Source organism: Equus caballus, chromosome 2 (assembly GCF_041296265.1).
Source record: "Equus caballus isolate H_3958 breed thoroughbred chromosome 2, TB-T2T, whole genome shotgun sequence".
Classification (NCBI taxonomy): domain Eukaryota; kingdom Metazoa; phylum Chordata; class Mammalia; order Perissodactyla; family Equidae; genus Equus; species Equus caballus.
This window is the reverse complement of record NC_091685.1, coordinates 87,072,190-87,094,577: the sequence shown is the minus strand read 5'-3', so window position 1 is coordinate 87,094,577 and position 22,388 is coordinate 87,072,190. Positions and strand designations below refer to the sequence as shown.

The 22,388-nt window shown below is 34.8% G+C and overlaps 1 protein-coding gene across 5 annotated transcripts in view; it reads right to left on the bottom strand.

Moving 5' to 3' along the window:
* The window catches only part of FBXW7 (F-box and WD repeat domain containing 7), a 220,833-nt gene that overhangs the window by 124,128 nt on the left and 74,317 nt on the right, over positions 1 to 22,388 (bottom strand). For all 5 annotated transcript variants that reach the window (XR_011430113.1, XM_001501304.7, XM_070245821.1 and 2 more), the window contains 1 exon segment: positions 22,247 to 22,294. The gene's annotated coding sequence lies outside the window, so the exon portion shown is untranslated.

Sequence of the window (22,388 nt, the reverse complement as noted above, 5' to 3'; positions counted from 1 at the left end):
TATTTTCATCTCATTAGAAAGATTCAAAAAACACAAACCACCCTGAAAACATAAGCAATAGTATTAAGAATGTTAGTCATACTGTAATATCTTTTACACTTAAGCATCCTCTTTTGCCAATAATATATAAAGATATTTATTTATACCATGTAATTATAATTCACATTATAATTTTCAGGACAAGAGAGGGTCACATTAACACAAACGCTTTATAGTCTTCCCAAATAATCGTACTTCAAATAATTGTAACTTAATGAACATTCATAGATCAGCAATTATCAATCATTGTTAACAGCACCCTTTTTAAGATAGTCTAAAAATTAAATGTAATAAAAAACACCTTGAATTAAAATGTATAATTTTAAAACTTCCTGTTTTCTGTGGCACTGAAGGTTCTTTATTTGTGTATGCCTCATGCTCAATTTCTTCCTTGGTTTAAAGCTAAAAAGAGCCAGTATTGCCTCTTCCTTCACCTTGTACTGCCCTTTTGATATTCATGTTATACTTAAACCAATTTCCAGAATATCTAAAAACAGGCATGCAGTTCACATTGAATTTTTTTTAAAAAATCTTTTCTAGATAAAGGCTATGGAAACAAACAAGCAAAACAATGCAGTAACCTTTTACTCGCCTGCTGGAGGTACTGTCTGCTGCATAGAATTTTAAATCCTCATCTGCAGATGCAATTGAGCTGGTATTGCCAAGAACTCTGCTTTTCCTGTGCTGCTGCTACACAGTTACTCATCAAAAGAGCATATTATGTGGAAAATGTGAAATACTATCAGTTTAAGTTTCTTATATGATTTAACGAAAGAACTTCTAAAATCTGGCTACAGCTCTCCTCTGTCACATTTTCAGATGCATGTCAGACACGTTGAGGGAAACGGTCTTATTGCTGTTGATGCACTCCTCTTAGCAACTGTGCAAGATTGAGAAGCTAACAGAGGGAATGAAAAAATTAATATATCATCCTAATGTAAGAACAATGTATCGAGCATTAAAACCCCATACAATTTATATTGTCAACAAATGTATAGCATGCCCATAACAACTTGAGATTTTTACTAGCTTTATAATTAACAAAAGCCTGTAAATAAGTCATTGTGTCTAATACTACAGACAAGCATCAATAAAAATGCCCACCGTGCATACTGCTATTAATGAAAGTAATTTACTTTACTGGCTACTCAGCATCAATGTTGTTTGTAATCAAAACTATAAAATAAAAGATCCAAAAGTACAGATTACTTGTGAAACAACTTGATGTGTAAGGCTTCATCCCCCTCATCCCCCCACCAATACCCTCTGGATTTTATATTAGTTATAACTATAAGAGAATGTAAGTAATAAGGGCTATTTTCATTATTTATTATTTTTCCATCCACATCAGCTAATTTAATGTACTATTGATTCTTAGGTTGCATACAGATGGAGGTAGAAGGCAAACCAACAAAGACAAAGCTTTACAAACTATCATAAAAAGAAAGATAATCTTGTTTAGAAAAAAAGAGTTAATATTTATCTTTAATTGTCTAGCTATAGATATGTCTAAAAAGAGGAAACAACACTAATATTTGCTCAATAATGACAATTAAGCATCATGATTTTTTTAATAAATTAAGTGTATTTAAAGGTTCTGCTTTCCCCCTGAATTGCAAGTAACTCTAAATATCAAAAAGCTTGTTTTAAAAAACTTAACAATCTATTTCTATTGAATTAATTTCTACTTCTCTAAGAAATAAGGTGGCCATTCTATTACATGATAGTTTAAAGGATGTGAAATTTACATACACAACTCTGAGGGTCAGGGCATCCTTCCTCAATGCTCAAATTTATACACATAAGTAAGCACAAGCTGCAATAGTTCCCCTAAAGTAAAACATATCAAACAGAAACTTATCCAATTGACACTATCATATTTTTTAAAAATATTCTCTCATTTAAAAACTATATTCCCACATAGAGTATCCAAGTGAGAAATGATTCCAGCAGTTCTCAAAATGTGTATCTTGGGGGTCTCTGAGACCCTGACATGGAGTCTATGAGATCAAAATTATTTTCAGAATACTAAGACGCTATTTGTGTTTTTCACTCGCGATCTCTCATAAGCATACAGTGAAGTTTTTCTCAGACTACATGGTACGTAATATCATAACAGATTGGAAGTAGAAGAAGATATAAGAATTCAACTGTCTTCTACTAAACCAGACTTTAAATATCTGCAGAGATGTAAAACAATATCATCTTTCTCATTAATTTTTTGTTTCAGAAAAATATGGCTATTTCACCCAAAATATGTTAATTGTATAAACATGTAATTAGCTGTTATTTTTAAGTGAGTTTAATAAATGAATGCTTTTAACACATCAGTTTTACTTTCTAATAGGATAAATATTGAGAGATATAACCCAAATAAATGAAAGCTCCTTGGGGTTTTCAATAAATTTAAGAGTGTAAAAGGGCCCCAAGATCAAATGAAATTGAGACTCACTAGAAATTTTTGATTACATTTTTCCTTAACTCAAGGCTTATAGCTTTTGGTTATGAAAAGGAGTTCAATAATTTTAAAAGCAGTGATTCTAAAAACATTCATTTTAGAATATCAAATATTTCTGAATTTTCCCTTATTTTTTTGTTGGTGAGGAAGGTCGCCCCTGAGCTAACGTGTCGCCAATCTTCCTCTTTTTGCTTGAGGAAGATTATCCCTGAGCTAACATCTGTGTCAACCTTCCTCTATTTTGTATGTGGGATGCTGTCACAGCATGGCTTGATGAGCAGTGTGTAGGTCTGCACCCGGGATCTGACCCCATGGACCCTGGGACGCCAAAGCAGAGCACGCAAACATTTTAACCACTACACCACTGGGCCAATCCCTCACTGTCATTTTTAATACTCAACTTTCAGCCATCTTAACTACTGAGTACAATTATTATCAGCTGTGTCTCACAGTATTGTTAAGAACTAACATCTATCTTTTTAAGGTAGTAGAGAACTGCTAACTATGATGTCCACGCAGCAAGATATTAAAATCTAGCTAGTAAACACATATACATTGGAAAAGAGAGAAAATCCACTGTTAGGAAAAGGGAAAATGTGAGATTACGTATTTTTTAATATCAAAAGAAACCATAAGAACAGTTTCTAAAATTCATCTTGCCTGTACAAGATCATTAAGTTTTAAATAACTTTTTACCTGAGAAGAAATACATAAACGTTAAACAAAATAAATCTCAAGAAGGGACTGCTTTTCAGTAATAAATAGGTGATTGGGGGTGAAACTTTTAAGACTATATGAAAGACACCTAGAGAAATTACAGTATAATAACTTACTTTAAAGCTATTCCTATTGCTGAGAATATGTTGAATCTTTGATATATCAAGGCTTTACAGTCAAATGGGGCAGAGATGGCTTATTATCCCCTTAAATTTTTATGTACTAGCCCACATTTTCCCCTAAAGTCACACAGGATTAACTTTCAAAGGGGTTCTCCTTGGTTCTGTCTTTGGTCAAATGCCATGTCCTCAGTCTTCAAGACCTCTGGTTCCCATTCACTCAGTCACTCATTCGACTATTTACTAAGCACCACCATGTGCTAGGCAGGTATAGGTATGAAGATGCAGCAACGCACAAAACAGATAAAAATCCCTCCTGCCTTCATTGAACTTATATTTCGAGGGAGAAGACACACAACAAACAAAATGAATATTTACCTTAGTAGACGGTGATAACCGCTAAGGAGAAAAAAAAATAGAAGGAAGGATGAAATAGCCAGCAAAAGCCTCGTTTTCTTATTAGAAATATAAATACTTTTTAAAGATTAAAGAATTTTTTTTAAATGTTGGGAGAGGAGCAGTGGCAGCAAAAACGTGGTCAGTGAACAAGAAAACCAAATTTTTTAAATGAAACTGTTTCAATTATATATAAAACTAGAGAGAAGAGTACGTTCAATTCCTATCTACTCATCACCTACATTCAACACTTATTCAAGATATTACCAATATGCTATATTTGCCTTTTATTCTTTTTTGTTTTTTAGGTATCTTAAAGTAAATCCCAGTCATCATGTCACTCCCTCCTCTAACCACACACATCATGTATCTTTAAATAATTTTGCCATTGCCTTACATAATCACTATATCACACTCAGCAAATTAAGTTTCCATGATATTAACAAATATCAGTTAATACTCAAATTTCCAAGATTGTCTCAAAAATGTCTTCTCTAGGTAATTTGATCTAAACAGAATCCTAACAAGAACCACTCTTTGTATGTGGCTACTACATTTCTTAGATCTTTTACTCGGGAACAACTCCTCATGCCCCTCTTTTTCATGCCACTGACTTGCACAAACATGTTAGCTGTCCTATACTCTGAAACTGCCTGCATGCTTCTTCACTGTTCCTCTTACTTTGTACCCCAGTCTCTCATATTTCTTACAAATAACTTTCGATAACGACTATTTCAAATTCCACCCTCAACAGAAATACTAGAGATATAGGTAGCAGGCAGAGGAGTCCTTCTTACTCCAGAGAATCAAATAGCAGATTTAGGTCTATCGGTGATTTTCGAACACTTGTTGAAATTAATTTGAAAAATTTAACATGGTGCAATAGCTCTGAAAAGACAGAAGAGGGAACTATAATATTTAGGAATTCCACACTTAAATAGCACTAAATTTTGTTTTAAACTAAAACACTGGTTTTCAACTTAGCAACGGTTAAAAACATAGTAATGATTACTGTTTTATATATCCTCCTTCCAAAAAAAAACAAGAAAACTTAGAATACAGAAGAAAAAGATTTGGAAAAACAGGATAAAGACTGAATGTACAGATATTCATAATTTTTATCACATTAATAAATAATAACCATTAACAAAAGCTATCATTTAAAATTATTCTAACATTGCACTTCCACTTTCTAAATAATTTTCTCCAATAACCAATAAGCATATCTAAATAAAACTAATGTATGTGTTTTTTTAATAACCATTTTAGTTCAAAATATGTTTTTAAAAATAGTTTGGTTTTTTTTAAAGTCATCAGTAAAATCCAGAAATTAAAAGTCTATAGCAAATTACTTTTACATACCCATTTATTCAAAGAAAAACTGCAAAAAGACTTTAGTGATAATGACATCTCAAATATATATAGTCTACTAAGATGTTTGCTCTGAAGAATACTATTTTATTAAAATACAAATTTAATTTATATAAAAACACAAATCTGTCACTTTAATTAGAACTAAAGTACTTTATGCATGCACATAATAGAAGAGCAAATTTATACACAAATGACTGCTACTATACCAAGGCAAGACATAATAGAGAATATAACTATAGGACAGAATTCAAATAAGCTTTCTGTTACCATCCAACAAGCATTCCCTTTACTCCAGTTTCCAATAACATGTTCTTCATTTCCTTTGGAGCCCTCACCAGCAGCACCTTTAACATTCATATGTCCATCAAAATTCTGTTTATGAATTTAGGTATTTAGGTATTTCTCTAAGAAGCTATAGGCTTTCTTCACGATACTCCCTACTCTCTTCTGAGTCCTTCAGCCCCTTTAACGTCCATATTTCTACCGAAGTCGGTTTATGATGATTTAAGTATTCTCTAAGATGATACAGGTTTTCTCTCCTGTGCTCCTCACTTCCTTCTGAGGGCTCACCAACAGTCTTTAACATTTATATTTCCACCAACAGTACATTCAAGGCAATCTATGTTTTGTCTATCATGCTCCTCATAATTCCACCCATTACCCAATTTCAAAGGCACTTTTACATTTCTAGGTATTTGTTACGGCAGCACCCCAAGTTCTAAGTGCCAAAATCTGTATTAGCTTCCTATGGCTGCTGTAACAAATTACCACAAATTTGGTCGCATAAAACAACATGAATGTATTATCTTATAGTTCTTGAGATCAGAAGTCCAAGGTCAGTTTCACTGGGCCAAAATCAAAGTGTTGGCAGGCCAGTGTTCTTTCTAGAAGCTCTAGAAAATAATTTGTTTCCTTGCCTTTTCTAACTTTTAGAAAGCTGCCTGAATTCCCTAGCTCATGGTCCTTTCCTCAATCTTCAAAGTGCATCACTCTAACCTCTACTTCAGTCTCCCATCTCTTTCTTCTGCCCTGACCTTCTTACCTCCCTCTTATAAGGAGTCTGTGATTAAGCTGGGCCCACTTGGATAATCCACGATAATCTCCACATCTCAAGATCCTTAACTTAATCACACATGCAAAGTTTTTAGCCACGATATTCACAGGTTTTGAAAATTAGGACATGGACATCTTCGAAGGATGGGGATATTATTCAACCTACCACAATACAACACAAAAAGCATGAAATATAAAAGAAAAAAATTTAAACTAGGCTTCGTCAAAACAAAAAACTTTTGAACTTCAAAAGACACTAGCAAAACATGAAAAGGCAAGACAAATTTGGAAAAACCTGCAAGCAGTTTTCTAAGACTTGTGTTTCTTATAAAAGTAAACATATACCTACTATATGACTCCATTATTCCACTCAGAGGAAAAACGAAAGGACATGCCCACATAAAAAAATGCTCACAAATGTTTGTAGCTGCTTCATGTGTAATAGGCAAAAACTGTTAACAACCCAGTGCAGCAATATGTAAATGAAAAACAAATTGTGCTATATCCAAAAATGGAATAGTATTCCACAATAAAAAGGAACAAAGTATTGATAGTTCATCTAACAATATGGATGAATCTCAAATTTATTGAGATGGAGAAAGAAGCCAGAGAAAAGAGGAGACACTGTATAATCTACTTATATAGAAAGTACAAACTAACCTATAGTGACAGAAAGTAAAATCAGTGATGCCTGGAAAAGTGGAAAGGGGAGGGAGGAATTACATGGAAATGAAGCAGAGAAATTAAATTCTGAAACCTATTTCTCTGGTAGAATCCTAACAAACAGTCTGGAGACAAAGTTAAGAATCCCAAAAACAATTCAAAAGATAAAAGACGTTACACTGATACTGTAGTATAATTAAAAATACATATACATATTTGGTTTTTGGCCCCACTTCCTGGCACAGATTCAAAAATCTGTGGAATTTCTTGAGCGATAGGAGTGTCTTTTATTACTCATTCTCTGCCACCAACTAGGTATCCTACTATTCAATTCACTTCTGACACGAACTAACCAGAGCTTGTGTCAGAATGAAAAAATTAAAGGCATAATTCTTCAATTCTGACACTAACTCTGTCAGAGCCCCTTTCAACCATACCTGAGCTTCTGCTAACAAGATGACTCATGGTAGTGTCTAGATGGCTTTAGGATGGGGGCTGGTCACCAGAAAAACTTTCAGCCCCACCTCTCAATCTCCAGCAAGGGAGGATGGGGTAGACATTGAGCTCAACCACAAAGCCAACAATTTAATCAACCATCCCTACATAATGAAGCCTCAATAAAAATACTGAACATCAAGGCTCAAGGGATCTACCTTGTTGGCAGAGGCATCGATATGGTGGGAGGGTGGCATGCATAGATACTATTAGGAGAGGGCATGGAAAAATCTGTGTGGCCCCACCCCGATCCTAGACTTTGCCCTATTCCTCTCTTCCATTTGGCTGCACCTGAGATCCTTTATAATAAAAGTGTAATCCTAAGTACAGAGTTTTCAGTGAGTTCTGTGAATCATTTTAGTGAATTATCCAACCTGAAGGCTAGCTGTAGAAACCTCTGAATTTATAGCCAGGTCAGACAGAAGTACAGGTAGCCCGGGGACCCCACTTGTGGTTGGCATCCAAAGTAAAGACAATGTTGTTAGGCAACTTGCCCTTTAACTTGAGGGATATGACACTTAACTCCAAGAAGTTACTGTCAGTATTGAAGAATTATGCTTTTAGGGAGCCAGTCTTCCACTTTGGTGTCCAGGTTTTCAGGTTCAGATGCCGGGCATGGACATACTTCACTCATCAGCCATGCTGTGGAGGCATCCCACATACAAAACAGAGGAAGGCTGGCATGAATGTTAGCTCAGGGCTAGCCTTCCTCAAGCAAAAAAAAAAAGAGAAGAAGATTGGTAACAGTTGTTAGCTCAGGGCAAATCTTCCTCACCAAGAAAAAAAGAGAGAGAGACAATTGTGCCCTTAACTTGTGGGATATGACACTAACTATGGGTAGTTTGTGCCCAAATTGAATTGAATTGTAGGACACCCAGCTGGTGTCAGAGAATTGGTGTTGGAACACAGATGCTAAGTGTGGAATTTAGGAAAGAATTCTGGTTAGAAGGTAAAAGAAAAGGACAGTGGTACTCAGTTTCTAATGGATTTCTCCACCACTCCTATCCTCCCCAACCCTACAAAAAAGAGAGAGAAAGTTCAGAAAACTCTTGTAATCTGATGTTTAAAATAAACTTTCTACGCAGATTGACACAGTGGTCAAAAATAAACTTTAGTAGTGAGGTGGCACATTTATTTTCACCTTCCAAGAAAGTCTCTAATAAATTTTTGACTTGCCTTTTCAATTTTTAACTCTCAAAAAGTAAAAGATATGTATCATCTTACTTGAGCTCAACTAAAAAGAATGATCCAGCTGTGCATAATCCAGCATAGCGCAGAGTCACCATTAGGAAATCAACACATCCGGGCTCTAGGTCAGACAATTCTCAGTAGGTAATATTATCTTAGGCAAGTCACCATCTCATAAACACCCATTTGCTCACTTAAATAGGACAGCAGGGCTGGCTCCATGGCACAGTAGTTAAGTTCAGCATGCTCCACTTCAACAGACCCAGGTCTGCAGGTTCGGATCCCAGGTACAGACCAACACCCCTGGTCAACCACACTGTGGTGGTGATTCACATATAAAGTGAAGGAAAATTGGCACAGATGTTAGCTCTTGGCTAATCTTCCTCAGGTAACAAAAAAAAAAAAAGGAAGATTGGCAACAGATGTTAGCTCAGGGCTGGTCTTCCTCAGCAAACAAAAACCCCAAAAAACAAAAAACCAACAACTTAAAAAAAATAAAAATGACAGTGTAATATTCTCATGCTGATTTGCTACCACAGTCCCATCTCTAAAAACCAGATCCATTAAGAGTGAACTTACTTCTAACAGGTAAGTACTGCTTGCAGTGTGGATATGACAAGAAACTAACCCTCGCCCCTAAAACAAGGATGGGTGGGAGTTTTTAATTAGGAAACCACCCTAGCTATGTTCAGTTTGCTGTATCACTTCTTCACCTCTATGGGTCACAAGAAAGTTTTACAACATAATGAAAAATAGATAAGCAATTCAATCTTTTCCACTTTGTAGCATAACTGAAAGCAAAAACAATACAGCACTAACATAGCTAGACAACCACAATTAAAATATTCCCCAACTGATGTGATCTAAGTTATGGAAATTAGGGTCTAGTTCTTTTTCTCTGCATATTCACTCTAAGGTACAGAGAAACAGCCCCAAATGAGAAGTAAGGAGAGCTGTCTAAGAAAGTGGTATTCTCTGCTAAGTTACTAGCCAAAATAGTACAGCTAATTCAGACTACAACATGACTTTACTACCTAAAACAGCATTCATTCTATCACTAATACTATAAGAAAAATAGTCAAGCCAGAGGGATAATATCATCATATCAGCTGACTCTATAGTAAAACAAAGAGCCCATTTTTACACTAGTTTCTGCCTAGTAAGCAAGATGGTGTCACTAGTCCAACTTTTGGGGGCAAATAAGGCACTACAGTACCATAGCCAAATTAATTACAAGGGTAGCCAAAACATGCAAAGAGCAAACCCAACAGTCATTCCCAAGATTATTTTTATAGACAGTAGTTGATCCAGTCAACCCTGGTGATAAATGGGGAGTCATATCACAGACAGACTGCCCTCATATTCATATAACAGTGATTCCAAACCAGGGGGTGGGCAGGGCAAGAATTATAGTTTGAAAAAGCACAGTCAATACTATAATAAATACACCAATTTTCTTTGCACTACAAACTAGAGAAAGTAATGCTTTATAAATCCCTAATAACACCTTATGACTGCCTGTGGATAATAATAGGTATGGGTGGGGGGAGGGCAGAACCTTCTTCCATATATATAAAATAGAGGATAATGATGGTTTTAATAGGATTAGAGGAGGGGGAAAGGAGGGAATCTGGGAAGAAGAATGGGCTAGGGTACCTACATGTCTATTTCTAAAAGTCAGGGATGAATTAAACCACAAACTCTCTCCAATGGCATCACTCTACAATAACTGAGATTCAAACTGGAAACCCCAAGTTATCCAAAAATAAAACTATGGTCATGATATGCTCCTTTCATAAAAAACAAAGTGTATGATATATTATTAAAACAGTTATATCAAAAAACACTTTAAACTGTTTCACTATCCAGAAAATATTCTATGGAATTTTTTTTTTTTTAAAGATTGGCACCTGAGCTAACAACTGTTGCCAATCTTCTTTCCGTTGCACCCCACCTCCCAAATCCCCCCAGTACATAGTTGTATATTTTTTAGTTGTGGGTCCTTCTAGTTGTGGCATGTGGGACACCGCCTCAGTATGGCCTAATGAGCGGTGCCATGTCCGCGCCCAGGATCCCAACCGGCAAAATCCCAGGCTGGGGAAGCAGAGCATGCGAACTTAACCACTCAGCCACAGGGCCCGCCCCTGGAATTTATATTTTATCATAAGGTTATTAATCATATTGGAGCAAGAATTGCTAATTTCATAACAATGGATTCAGAGAAGCCAGAAATCCTCAAAAGCAAGATCTGTGGATGTACTATATATAAATACATATAACTATATAAATAAAGATGTACTATACTTACTCTGAGTTAAATAGCCAGTCATCCATGTCAAGTAACAATACTAAACAGATGTTTACTTTATACTATTAGTAGTATAAATAGTGATACTCAACCATTTTCCCCCAGTGGAACCCTTTCCAAATGAAATCTTACATGGAGCTCCAATCTTTAAAAAGTATGAACAATATTATTAGTGTAAAATCATTTTATGAGTTATATTTACTTACACAAAGAGAATTAAAACAAAGTTCCTGTCTAATAAAAATAAAAATATGTAATCATGAATTTTTATCTGTTTCAGTAATTTATTTCTGTACTGTTTTGGTCAGACCATATCAAGAAAATCCTGATACATAAAGACAAGTGGCTGAATAAGAAATTTCTAAAGATATACTGGAATATTTCAATCTAAAGCCAAATCACTAAGTTTCCAACAATTGTTAACTTACTATAAATGTATAAAATAGAAATACCCAAAACTTAAAATTAGTACTAATATTATCTGTAATACAATATGCTTGAGATGAGACATACTTACCAATTCATTAACTACACAAATGACCATTTACATTACAGGCACAGCACAAAAAGAACACAGAAACTACACATGTATCTGAGTCTTGTCCACATTGAGCTGAGCCCACACCCTCCACTCTCCTCACCTATGCAGTAGAGTCATCACTCTTAGAACTTTACGTAAGAGACTATATCCAGTGGAAAAAACTTTCTTAAAAAACATCAATGAGTTACAAACTTTCTTTAAAATGACAAAGAGAAAGAGAAAAGCAGCTCCTAATATGTGGGAACTGGCCTAGTACTATTGGCTAGCCCTTGATGCACTTCGTTGAACATAAACAATTTCACAAAACATCAACATCAGACAAGGCCACCCAGACCAGGATGGATCAAGACTAAAGCAAGACCACTTGTAATCATATCTGAACACAGACAAAATCTAAGACACAAAACACCAAACACCCCTCTCTCACAGATAATAGGAGTGAATACGAGCTACTTTTTTAACAATTATAGCATTAGTCTCATTATATTGTGCCCGCCTTATAGATGAGATTTATTGAGAGATCAAATCATAAAACTGTTCTAGCTTTTTGACAGTACCCAATCCAGAGCGAACTCCTGTTACCTTGGACCATCCTCCAATTCACCTAACCAAAGCTCAAATCCTTTAAATCCTTTCTAACACCCTCTTACCCATGGTTTCCCAGTGTGTGTTCTCCCTTGCTACAAGCAGTAATAAACCCAACTTGTCTAACTACAAGTTTGTTCTTAGCGCTCTTTGCTGGAGGGTATTGACAACACGTTCACAAGAAACAGCAGGAAATGCTTTTAAAAAGCTGCTCTAACAGCACAAGTTAATATACTAGTAGTGTCTAACAGTTTAAATTTTGATATACCACAACTATTTTTTAATTTATGTTTTTAAGTACCATAAACATTAAAACTCAGTGTAATAATTGATTCAAGCAAGAATCATCAATAGATAATAAAAACATTGGATGAAAACTTGGAAGGAAAGTGTATACTCACATGGCCTCAAAGTATCACTCTCAGATACTTACAAATTACAAGGGAAAAGCATCCTTATATTCGAGAAATCTGGCCATCACCACCTTGAGCAAATGATTAAACTTAATATCAACAATGAAGCAAACTGGTATGTGTGATACACTTAAAAGCATACACTATCACCTATGTTACAGTCTTGCCAAAAATGTTTTAACCTGAATCCAATCACAAGGAAACAACCAGAAAAAATTGAGAATGTGCGATTTTCTACCAGGCAACTGGCTGGATTCTTCAAAAAGTCAGTGTCATAAAATACAAAATAAAGGTGAGGGGACGTTTCAGGTTAAGGGAGATTAAACAACCACGATAACCAAATACAATAATTAATCCTGGATCCTGGATTGGGCTGGCAGGACTAGGTGGAGAAGGAAAGCAGCAGACAGCAGTGGGAATTATAAAAACTTTAGAAGGAAATTAGGAAGATTTAAAAATGGACAGTATCATTAGATTTTATCAAATTAAGGCTAATTTTCGTAGGCATAATTATGATATTGCAGTTATATATTAACCACGTAAGCAGCAATTACTAAAACAACTGAGCCACCAAAAAAAATATATATATATACCAGGAAGGTTAAAGATTTGAACATTATCCAACACGACTTAATGCACCTTTATAAAATCCTATAACCTAAAACTGCAGAGTAAACACTGTTTATAAGTGAACTTCATTCAACAACAGGCCATAAACACGTCTCCATAAATTTCAAAGATTTGATATAATAGTTTATCCTATGACTACAAATTTAAATCAGAAATTGTAAATAAAAGGAAATCTAGAAAATCAAAAACACTGGAACATCAAGCAACATACTTTTAAATAATCCACTGTCAGGGGCTGGCCCCGTGGCAGAGTGGTTAAGTTCGCGCGCTCTACTATTGGCGGCCCAGCATTTCATTGGTTCGAATCCTGGGCGCGGACATGGCACTGCTCATTGAACCATGTGGAGGCGGCGTCCCACATACCACAACCAGAAGGACCCACAACAAAGAATATACAACTATGTACTGGGGGGCTTTGGGGAGAAAAAGGAAAAAATAAAATCTTAAAAAAAAAAAATAATCCACTGGTCAAAGAAGAAATCCAAGAAAAATGAGAATATATTTTAAACTGAACAATATGAAAATGTAACATCAACATTTGTGGGAAGCAGCTACACGGGGACAAAAAGGGATATCTTTAGCTTTAACTGTTTATACTAGAAAACAAGAAAGAAGTAAGCTTTCAATACAAGAAGCAAAAAGAGGGCCAGCCTGGTGGCACGGTGGTTAAGTTTGCACATCTCACTTCAGCAGCCCAGGGTTCGCCAGTTTGGATCCTGGGTGTGGACCTATGCACTGCTTGTCAAGCCATCCTGGGGCAGGCATCCCACATATAACGTAAAGGAAGATGGACACGGATGTTAGCTCAGGGCCAGTCTTCCTCAGCAAAAAGAGGAGGATTGGCAGTGGATGTTAGCTCAGGGATAATCTTCCTCCACAAAAAAAAAAGAGAGAAGCAAAAAGAAGGAAGAGGTAATTAAATCAAAAGTTAGTATAAAAAAATAAAAAAATGAAAATCGATTAAACAGAAAATAAACAAATGATAGAGAAAATCATCTCCAAAAGTTGGTTCTTTGCAAATAATAAAAAATTAATAAACCCCTAGTAAACTAATAGGGAAAAAAAGAAAAGAAATTGTCAGCATCAAGAATCAAAGAGGAAACATCACCACTGATCCTACAAACACTAAAAAAATAACTAGGACATCTTACAAACAACTTTGTGCTAACAAATTCAACAAAATAAATCAAACAGAAAAGTATTGTGAAAAATGAAAGAGACCAATACTGCCAAGTAAAAAAATTTAATTCATAAATCCAAAAATTTCCTTAAAAAAACCTCTTGTCCAAAATGATTTCACTGGTGCATTCCACCAAATATTTAAGGAAAACATATGCCAGTCTTATACAAACTATGTTTGGCATACAAATATATGCCAGTATTACACAAAATAGAGGAAAAGAGGACACTTTTCAGCTTTGAGAAAATTTTAGCAAACCAAATCCAGTGATATACATAAACAATTAATAGTTTAAAAAAGAAAAACTATAGATGCAGAAAAGCCAGTGGACAAAATCAAATACCATTAATGATTAAAAACAGACAAACAAACCCACCCAGCAAAAAACCTCCTCAAGCAGATAAAGGGTATCTATGAAATCCTATGGCTAACAACAGATTTAATAGTGAAATATTGAACATAATCTCCCTAAGTTTGGGAACACGGCAAGAATGTAGAAATTCAATCTTATACTGTAGAAATCCAACATAAAGAGGTAAGAGAAAGAAAAGCAGAGAGATCAAAAAGGAAGTAAACTCTGTTCACATACCATTGTTTTCGTAGAAAATCCTAAGGAATCTACCTTAAAAAGGTATTACAAACAGGAAATAACACGCAGTGATAGGGATGTGGAGAAACTAGTAGTAAACTGATGAACGTGGTAAAGTGGTGAAGTCACCGTGGAAAACAGTTCGGCAGTTTCAAAAGCTAAACACAGAGTTACCACGTGACCCAGCAATTCCACTTCTAGGTATGTACCCAAGAAAACTGAAAAGAGGACTCAGATACTTGTATGCCAATTTTCAATGCAGCTAAAAGGTGGGATAGCCAAAAGGTGGAAACAACTCAAGTGTCCATCAACAGATGAATGGATAAAATGTGGTATATTACAATGAAATATTATTTCACCATAAAAAGGAATGAAATTCTGATGCATGCTATAACATAGAAGAACTTTGAAAACATTATGCCAAGTGAAATAAGCCAGGCCCAAAAGGACAAATACTCCAGGATTCCTCTTACATGAAATGTACAGAATAGGCAAATTCATACAGATATAGAAAGCAGATTAGATATTACCACGGCCTGGGAGAGGGGGAAATGAGGAATTACTGCTTAATGGGTACAGAGGTCAGTTTACTACCTTTAAAAAAAAAAAAAAAACCTGCCATATATTACTGAGAAAAATTAAAAGATAACCTAAAATGAAAGATATACCATGTTGATAAATGAGAAGACTAAATATTAACATGTCAATTTGTCCTATAAGTCTTATCATGACATGTTATATTAAATATTGTGTAATATATCAAGTCTCAAATTCTTCACCAGATACTTAAACAAAGAAGATATTCAAATGGTCAATAATACACAAAAAGATGCTCAATATTGACATCAGAGAAATTTACAAATTAAGCCAGAAATACCCCAACTCTAGGCTATTGTTTTCATATATATATATAATAAACCCAACAATACAGTATTATAATTTTTGCTTTAATCATGGGTAATTTTTTTAATTAATAAAAATATATATTGTTTTTATAATTACCCACATATTTACTATTTTTGATGTTGATTCCTTCCTGTAGATGGCACTTGCCATCTGGTGCTGTTTCCCTTCATACTGATGAACTTCCTTTAATGGCTTGTAATGGCGGTGAGCTGTGGAAAAACCCCATCAGTTTCTGTTTACCTGCTCAACGTTTATCTTGCTTCCAGGGTTTCCCTCAGAAAATTTCCAGCTGCTTGGTTAGCCCTAACTTCTGTCCCATGCCACTGGAACTACAGGAGGCTAGGATGCACCCAAATGCAAGAAAGCCACAAATATACAATTCTTACACATTGCAGTTGCAGGCTTTAAAGGATAACCTCTCATCTGGGTTCTGCCTCCTTTTGGTCATTTTCTGTTGCTTTTAAGTAGCTAGAGTTTGTCTTTGAATATTTTATCCAAATTTTATAACTGTTATCTAAGGAATGGTTCCCTCAACTACTTGACTGGCATCAGTGCATCATTACTGGCTATCAGAATCTCAAAATTCTATTAATGTTGACTAAAAAACTTCTCATGTCCATGATTTCCATTCTTTCCACCAGATTAGGACCTTCATCTCATCATACAAGAATTTAAAGTACTCCCACCTTCCAATCTGCTCTCCCTTAACTCACATAGTACACTGAGAGTAATTTCTTGTCCATCAAACTGCTTTTATCATTAGAACGTTTTCTGTGAAAACCAGGAAACATGCAATCAGAAAACTAATTTTAATTTTCAACTCCACCACTACCTGTGAAATCATAAGCAAATCACAATCTCTGCAATCCTTATTTCTACCATCTGCAAACAAGAATATCATCTGCTTCATTAGTTAAGCTCAGGACCGAAATATGACAACATAGACAAGAGTCGGTCAAAGATGTTATAGGGCTTGTGACATGAGAATAGGTGAACAGTTAAAATCATTAGCTTAAAAAAAGAACAAACTGAAGAGATTCGGAGACTCAGATAATGATTTCATTCAGTGATTCAAGCATTTACTGAATTCCAACCACACAGCAAGCATTGTACAAGGGAAATTTTTCAGCTTCAGAAATAACAATTTTGAGGTGCTGAGGACATAACGACTGAGGTAAAATGGGTAATGAAGGAAAACGCAGCGCTTGTGAGTCATCATAAATTTGTGATAATTTCCATAATGAAAACAGAGACCATTTCCTAGAAATGATATATAATGAGGAAGAGCAAAGAGCAAACTCTCAATTCAGTTTACACTTAACAGGTATATACAAAAAAGCAGTAACAAAGAAAACAAACATCTAGTCAGAGAGAGAGTAGAAAAACCACTAAAGTACAATACTGCAGAAGACAAGGAAGAAATGAACATTAAGAAGAAGCAAAATACTAAAACTGAACAAGATAGGACAGGAGGAAAAATGAAAAGACACAGATTTAGCAATTGGAACTCAATCTTACCTTGGGGATGATACAGAGCATTTTAACATCAGCCTAACCAAAGTTTATCTACTGGTTAGGTGAGAAAAGTGGTTTACTTTCACTTGAGGAAGCAGAACACTAGCAGAAAAATAGTCAAACTGCAGAAGTTAGGGGCCGGCCTGGTGGCGCAGCAGTTAAGTTTGTACGTTCCGCTACGGTGGCCAGGGGTTCACCAGTTCGGATCCTGGGTGAGGACCTACGCACCACTTGTCAAGCCATGCTGTGGCAGGCATCCCACATACAAAGTAGAGAAGATAGGCATGGATATTAGCTCAGGGCCAGTCTTCCTCAGAAAAAAAGAGGAAGATTGGCAGCAGATTTTAGCTCAAGGCTAAGTTTCCTCAAAAAAGAAAAAAAAAACTGCAGAAGATAGCTGAATAAGAGTTGAGAAATTGGACACCTAGAGTCACCTATAAATCAAACAAGGTTGGTGATAATGGGAAGGATGGTGAATGAATAGAAGTGAGGTATTTTTCAAGATTAGGTGTGAAAAAGCAGATAACCCAGCATGGAGCAAAAGAGGGAGAATAACAGGAAACAGCAAGGTTCTAGTGAAGGGGAAGAAGAGATAAGACTACGGATATAGATGTTAGCTTTCAAAAGAAATGAAAACATCTTATCCTTTGAGTAAAGATAGACTGAGGAAAGAAAAGAATATAAAATATGAAATGAAAAAAGAAGAGAAATAAGGATAGGACTGGTCATTTGAGGAGAGTGAAAAGACTCCAAATAACTAAAATGCAGAATGAAATAGAAGATCAAAAAGAGATAAGGAATATCAGAAGCAAGGAGGCTAAGCTAGGGGGAAAAATGTGAATTTATACTAGGAACCTCTCAAGACAGTAAAGTGATACAACTCTAGGAAAGCTAGGCAATCCATGAATAGGGAACAAAGCAGACGAAATAAACAATTGTAATTATTTAGGTTAATGGACTGGGAAATTTGTGAAGAAAGATCAGGAGAATGGAAACCTTGGGTATTATTCAGAATAAAATTGAGATGGCTACTAGATTAAATATGGCTTAATCTAGATTAAGTTTTTCATTTAAAAAGTGAGTTCTGAAAGAAAACTTCCCTACATGACATGGTTATTACAGTAACTATATTGGGAGAAAAGAGAGTTAACGCTACTGTGCAAAGTTTTCAGGCATTTCTGGAAAAACAATGCGACATTTAGAATAACCTAAGTCCAGGTGAGCTTTCCTGAGTAAGATTACTAAGCAGTGAAAGACTCTTCTGATGAAGAATACTTCAACTGTTCTATCCATACAAGCCTGACACCATTATCTCCAAGGCATATTATGGATCAGCGGAGTAGCAAACTCTAGGACACGTAGTAAGAAGCTGCTACCTACAGTATAAGGCAGCCTCTATTGATTTTAGTGACAAATTAGTGGTTGAACTAAAGGGTAATCCTTCTTACCCTTGTAAGAAAAAGGGGTCTCTACTACTAATATTAAACCCCCATTTCAAATATAAATACTCAAAAATATTAATGTATACTCAATTATTATGTTATGAAGCATATGGAACAAGAGAATGGGGAAAGAATAGGGCACAGACGCCATTTTGCCTTAATTCAGCCATACATAGGTCATGAAAATCCTCTTAATTACCACATTTGACATACACATAGGAGAAGGTAACTCTCAACTAAATCTTTCCTTTATTTTGATATCACAATTGAAAACTGACCACCACCATGAATGAGATATGTCAGTTTTTATTTCCTTTTCCACTGCAAACTAGCCACGGATGGTATAAAGCAAACTATAAAAACATCAATGTAAAGAACAATGTTACCCATCCAATGGGCACTTAAGTGATTGTTAACCAATGGCCACATGATTTAAAATCAACTAACAAAAAGAATTATCAACGATATTAGCTCTAGAAACTTTCATTAAACTAGACTTTTGGTTATTTGACGTTAACACAGAATACTGTTAGATAACATGAAAGATACAAACAAAAGTAAACTCCCCCAACAAAAATACAGCTATTACACTAATTACAAAATCTTGTCCTTACACAGAAAGACAATGCAACTAAGAGTAGTACATTCCACTGTTATAAGCCATTTCTCTAAAAAGCTAAATAAGACAACATTATAGGCCAATATATCCTGAAATATGCCTTCAATTGATAAAAGAAGCCACATAATGATTAAAAAATAAGGAACAAAAATGCTCTCATAAAAATTAAAAACACACATACTTAATAAAGCAGAGGAAACATATACATATTCCATACGCAGGTTTACAAAAACACCAAAATATTATTGCCTACAAATAACCTGCACAAGATTAACATCAGTAAGATTCTCAAAATCTATTCTCTCCTCACAGGAAAGATTAAAAAAAAAACAAAAAAAACTCTGATAATACCCTTCGCCTAAAAGCAATGGTTTATTAAGGTATGCAGTCAAATATGCAATAAGTGTCATGATAAACGAAAGTAATAAGTTCTTCTCCAATCCAAAAAACTAAACATGAATTCACAAGACTAATATCAATAAACATATCACACACAGCTAACATTTTCATGGTAACACATGGGATTCAAAACATAATGTTTTGCTTAAAATAATTAGCTGAGGAATTGAAGCACAAATACAAAGATAATTGCTTCCTTTGGGCTTTGGCTGTCAAACACAGAAAATGCCAATGCTTTATAGTCCTGTGACAATTAAAATCTTGTCACAGACCCAGACTATCAATGAATATTTACTTAAAAATAAATTTGCAATATGACACCAAAAGCACAAGCAACAAAAGAAAACATAGATAAATTGGACTTCACCAAAATTAAAAACTTTTGTGACTCAAAGAAACTAGAAAGAAAGTGAAAAGACAATCACAGAATGGGAGGAAGTATTTGCAAATCACATATTTCATCAGGGACTAATTTCTAGAATATACAAAGAATGCTTACAATTCAACAATAAAAAGACAACCCAATAAAAAAATGGGCAATGGATCTGAACAAACATTTCTTCAAAGAATATATGTAAATGGTTAATAAGCACATAAAATAATGCTCATCCTTACTTATTATGAAAATCAAAACCACAATGAAATACAACTGCACACCTACTAGGATGGCTAAAATGCAAAAAAGACTGACAATAACAAGTGTCTCTGAGGGTGTGGAGAAATTGGAACCCTCACACGCTGTTGGTGGAACTGTAAAATAGTGCAGCCACTTTGACAGTTTCTCAGAGTTAAATATAGAGTTACCAGATTACCCTGCAATTTCATCCTTATAAGTATATTCCCAAAAGAAATGAAAACATACGTCCAAACAAAAACTTACAGGAGAAGGTTCACTGCAAAAGCATTCCCAAAAAAAGCAGATACAACCCATCAACTGATGAATAGGTAAACAAAATGTGGCATACGACGAAAATTTTTTTTGACCATACAAATGAATGATACATGCTTCAACATGGGCGAACCTTGAAAACATTATGCTAAGTGAAAGAAGCTAGTCACAAAAGGACAAATATTGTATGATTACATTTATATGAAATGTCTAGAATAGGCAAATCCACAGAAACTGTATATTAGTGGTTGCCTAGGGTGCAGGGGGGACGCAGCAGAATGGGGCAGGGGTTGAAGGGAAATACGGAATGACTGCTAATGGATAAAGGATTGGTTTGGTTTTTCTAGGGGGAAGGAGGGACAAGAGTCTTAAAATTACATAGTAGTGATAATTGCACAACTGTGAATATACTAAAAACCACTAAACTGTACGCTTAGGGATGAATGTTCCGGTATGTGAACTGTATCTCAATAGAGGAGTCACTAAAAATTAATTAATTAACTTGCAAAAATATATATCATAAACACATACAACGTAAAGATGATTGTCTCCCTCAAACAAACTGAAAGTTATGCATCATTGGGGACAAAAATGACAGTAAGTTATTCTTTTCTACTTAATACATCTCTGGAAATCAGTTACCACATTTTAAAGTAGTAAAAATTTCTTTAAGAGATTTTTGTAATACCATGTGCTCCTAAAAATGTTATATTTATTATAAATATACAGTAAACAGGGTAGTACAATTGTTGGATATTTAAGCATCAACTATGATTATTATAGAATCTTAGAAACATCATTTGGTTGAATATTTATTGTTTCAAACACATTAAGAAGTATAATAAAAGAAATCAATGTTTATTATTAAACATTTCTTCACATACCTAGGAAATTTCCTCTAGCTAACCAAATAAATATATTCATCCTTAAAAATATTTTACTGACTACGTTAAAACAATAAAAAAACTATACCATGACACTTGGTTAACCAATGCCTCAGTACTTCCCCCCACTGCTGAAATATATTTAATAATTTTAAAATCTGTCATGATTAACCAAAGTATTGTTATATCTACACAGTCACCACAGCATGCAAGTCTAAAATACTATATAGTTGAAGTAAAACACATTCTGAGATTAACTCTACTTTTACTCAAAAATAAAAAAGAGCTGTATTTAGTTAAATCATAAGCTTATGAAATTCTTAACTACAGACAACTATCAAATTTTTCATATTATAATGCTATTACAAAGAAACTGGAGTAGCCCAGATAGGAAACAGCTTATGGCCTGACCATAGTACGGGTCTTCATGTTGCCTTATGGTCGTGAATAGGACCTAACATAAGGAGGGGTCGAGTAATGGATGGCTAAAGAAGAAATTTGTACTGTGACATATCAAAGGCTAACAGAAAAATCTCAAGTAGGGAAAATCCTGTTCCATTCAAAAAGTATTAGCATTCCTGCCCAATAAAACTATTAGTTTCCTTGAACTCTTTTAATACTGAGGTTGTACACTAAGAGAATTTTCTGGATACAAGACATACAGAGGATATCAGAAGAGGATCAGAATAAGTATAAAGAGAAGAAATTTCAGTACCAAGTAAAAATTGAAAGAAATATAAATTATAATTGTAATTGACACTGGCTATTGTAAATGTCATTAATGTAACATATATGTAAAGTCAAGTAATATGCAAAGCAATTAACATGGTGGACATGTACTTACCAAATACTTAGATAGCCTTTTAAAAGTTCTGCTGATGGCTGACACTCCCTAAATGATAAAAAAAAGAAAAAAAGAAAAGAAATAATTTTTCAACTACTCCGTAAAATCTACCCAAGAATATCATTTATATGAGAGCAATTTG